The sequence below is a fragment of the Pinus tabuliformis genome, chromosome X, assembly GCF_031772625.1.
Source record: "Pinus tabuliformis cultivar Carrire ecotype Pingquan chromosome X, CPIR1, whole genome shotgun sequence".
Classification (NCBI taxonomy): Eukaryota; Viridiplantae; Streptophyta; class Pinopsida; order Pinales; family Pinaceae; genus Pinus; species Pinus tabuliformis.
This window is the reverse complement of record NC_142308.1, coordinates 1666129351-1666133359: the sequence shown is the minus strand read 5'-3', so window position 1 is coordinate 1666133359 and position 4009 is coordinate 1666129351. Positions and strand designations below refer to the sequence as shown.

Sequence of the window (4009 nt, the reverse complement as noted above, 5' to 3'; positions counted from 1 at the left end):
AAAGTTAAGAAGTGCATGAACTTGTTGAAAGAAAAGACTAGATCAGTCATAGGAGAAGACACCACCAGGGAGTAAGTAATTGCGATGGCAAGCGAAATGTTGACATGATACTTTTATGGTAAGTATATTCCTTGGAAGAAAAGTAATTGGAAAGGTAAAAGAAACATTGACAAAGCATTTTTATGGTAGGTATATTACTTAGATGAATATCACCCTATGGATAGAAAGTTTTTGTAAGCCCTTGTTAAGCTAGTCACCAAGTTACTAACACTTTTATGGTAAGTATGTTTCTTGGAAGAAAAGTAACTAGAAAGGTAAAAGAAACATTGACAAAGCACTTTTATGATAGCTACATTTCTTAAATGAATATCACCCTATGGATAGAAAGATTTTGTAATCCCTCGTTAAGTTAATCACCAAGTTACTATACCTTTGTGAAAAGTTAGATGGCCTCCCATTTCTAATCTAATGTGGATGCAATGAAGATCTTATAGTGGAAACGGTTCTAGGAATCTACCATGCTAATTTTGAAAAAAAGGATCTCCAAATTTTGATCTTAAAGAGGAAAAGATTACAAAACATCTAACATTGGTTAAATTCCTTGATCTAGGCTTGGAGATGTAAGCTTCGATTAATGATTTAAAATAAAGGTTTAAGCATGGAAACTCAAGACTATTTTCCAATACAAATAACAAAAAAAAACCTCTATGATTTCATATCTTTAAAGATCTAACTAGGGTTAATTAGAAAGATGTCTCACTTTTTAATGAATGCCGATAACTGATATAACTTACATACCCTTAAAGTCCTTAAGTGATTTATTAGAATTCCTTTTCAAATGTGTTCCAATATTAATGTCAATGAGTAGACAAATGTGTTCAATGTCATGCCATTGAATATACAATTGTGTCACTATCATTTCACTGAGTACTTACGAAAGAATTTCTTTTAAAAGTTCAATCTCTTGTAAATGCTTTAAATAGCATTTCATATTACTAACGAGGAAATTTAATATAACTCAAAATAACATTGTAATAAAAAGATATTATTTAACTCATCTCAAAAACTTAATATTGATTACCAAATGTGTTAAATATCATTTTATTGAATATTTTGAAAAATATATATTCTTTAGAAATACCATCTCTTATAAATGCTCTAGATAAAATTACTTCATTTCCTATTGCTAACAAAGAAATTTAAAATGCTTTAAAATAATATTGTATTATACAAGAATATTCCACTTCCTATTGTTAATAAAGAGATTGAAGATGTTTTAGAAAAATATTGCACTAAATAGTATTTTTTTTTAAGTATCTCTTGTAAAGATATAATCTGATCATATAATGTTTTAATTTTTTGAACTGGAATTTGATGATATATTTTTTGACAAAATTGTGATTTTTTCGTTATCTAAATGTGTTTTTAAAAAATATATAAATGGATTCAACACCTTGAAAAAATCTTAAGGCACACAAATTATACAACTCACACAACTCAAAAATACAATTCCAATAAATTCCTATCAAATTTCAAGCAAAATTGATTGGAAAATATGCCAGAATTTTTAAAAACATCAAATAATTACAATATATTTATGATAAATACCTTATTTTTTTGTAAATGCTCTTATATTTCCTATAGCCCATAAAAAAAATCAAAATGCTATAGAATAATGTGGGAATAAATATTACTCAATTCATCTCAAAAAGTTTAAACTTTAGTTAAAACATTAAATTTTATTTTATTTATCAAGATGTTACTAAAAATGACTTTATTATAAAATTAGTCATTTAACTAATTACGCCGTAAGGCGTTTCCCTTTGGAATCAACTTTCCTCTTGGGTTACGTGTACATTTCTGAGCCTTTGATTTCAGTGTTAGACGATGAAAATAATCTTAGCCATCCATTTGATTAGACGGGTATGCGATGCGACTCAGTGGATCGACGCTTGTCCTGCTCGACGCTACGCTACTTCCAGGTGGGTACTTGCTTCACCTCAATGGTGTTTCTGTTGCTCTTGTTTAAGATTCAGGTGGGTACTTGCTTCACCTCAATGGTGTTTCTGTTGCTCTTGTTTTCCTGCTTCGTTAAGTGATCATTTGTGGAGAAATCTGAGTTGAGCAGGAGCGACTTCCCATCAGATTTTCTGTTCGGCGTGGCTTCTTCCGCTTATCAGGTACACGCACGGACGCACCCAAGATATCTTCTCTCCATCATTTCAATTTTGAGGGCCGCCATTGATTTATTTTTAATTTCAGGTGGAGGGAGGTTATCTGGCCGATGGAAAAGGACTTAGCAACTGGGACGTGTTCTCGCATACACCTATAATTATTTCAGCCCTACCTTCAGATTCAGAATCAATTACCAACCCTACTTTCAGATTCAAAATCAAATTCCAAATTCAAAGGTTAATTTGTACTGGGAGGTGCAGGAACAATTGCCGATGGAATGAACGCAGACGTAACAGATGACGAGTATCACCGCTATAAGGTATATATTTTCTTTCTCTATATTGCATTCCACTCTTGATTTGTCTTGGTTTCGTATTGTTAGAGATTTGCGGAAAAATTTTGTGGAACCTATATTTTAGATGATTACTCAATCCATCATCAAATCTGATAGTTACTGTCAAAGACCAAAAACCTTGAATCATCCAGCCAATTTCATCTTATGATATTGCAGGAAGATGTGGAGATGATGTCGGAAATTGGGGTGGATTCATACCGCTTCTCCATATCTTGGGCACGCATTTTTCCTGGTGTGAATTCATGGGGTTGTGAATTTGATCCAAATTCGAACATCATACTTGTGCTAACTTTGTTTTATAATTTTTTTCTTCAGACGGCCGTGGAGAAATCAATATGGGCGGGGTCAAGTACTATAATGAACTCATCGACTCTCTGCTGAGCCGAGGGAATAATATTCATCAATCTTAGTTTTGTCCCATTCACTCCTTTCTGCTCATTTTAATTTTAGACTCCTTCACGCGTTTTTTTTGATTAATTAGAATTCCACTATGCATATAAATAAATAAATTTACAGAAAGTGTGTATAAATGGCAGGGATCCAGCCTTTTGTTGCGCTGTGTCACTACGATATTCCACAAGCCCTGGAGGATCTATACGGGGGTTGGCTCAGCCCAAATATTGTGTACTTTGCATTCCTCTACATCAATTATAAGTTCTCATGATACGAAATATAAGGGGGGATCATCAATTTGTATTAATCACCGTTGTTGTGGCTCTGCGGAGATGATTTTACTAGGTATGCAGAGGCATGTTTCAGAAATTTTGGCGGGCGAGTGAAATATTGGAGCACTTTTAATGAACCGAATATCTTCGTACCACGAGGGTATGATACAGGCACTTATCCTCCAGGGAGATGCTCAGCAGTCTTAGGGGGTTGCAGGGCGGGAAACTCTTCCACGGAGCCATATATCGCTGCGCACAATATACTGCGCGCCCACGCTTCAGCGGTCCAGCTGTACAGGAAAGAATACCAGGTATAAATACGTATGCAATTAACATATTTTGGTGGGATGATATAATTAATAGAGAATATTATGTAACTAACAGGCTGATCAAGAAGGGTTCATTGGAATTGTAATGTCATGCAAATGGTATGAACCACTGCTAAACAATTCACAAGACATTTCAGCTGTTCAGAGGCTTCTGGACTTCACTATTGGCTGGTAAGATGATGCTGTTAAATTGCTGGTGCTAAAAACTTTTTCTCCCTTTTTTTGGACTTATCCATTTGTAGGTAGGATGATGGTGGATACGTTTTACACCTCTAGAAAATATATCATTTTCAGCTAAGTTAACAGGTAAGTTTCAATCGTGGTATTCTGTTTTGATTATTTTTAGTTCCAGGTTCATTCAAATGTTATAAGCTAAGTAAGTGGGGATATTTTATGATTTAGAGTTTCTGAGATTTGGGATCGATGTGGAGAGGATAACATGGGTATGAATAAAAAAATTAAGAGTATCATCGTAAAACTTTTTT

General features: G+C 33.8%; 1 pseudogene across 1 annotated transcript; it reads left to right on the top strand.

Moving 5' to 3' along the window:
* The first annotated feature begins 1887 nt into the window (after nucleotides 1–1887).
* LOC149146401 (coniferin beta-glucosidase-like) lies at nucleotides 1888–3746 on the top strand (annotated as a pseudogene). Its single transcript, XR_016265161.1, has 8 exons — nucleotides 1888–1982; nucleotides 2129–2180; nucleotides 2263–2494; nucleotides 2687–2762; nucleotides 2846–2932; nucleotides 3067–3153; nucleotides 3253–3506; nucleotides 3580–3746. The product of XR_016265161.1 is annotated as a coniferin beta-glucosidase-like (transcript).
* The last annotated feature ends 263 nt before the right edge of the window (nucleotides 3747–4009 follow it).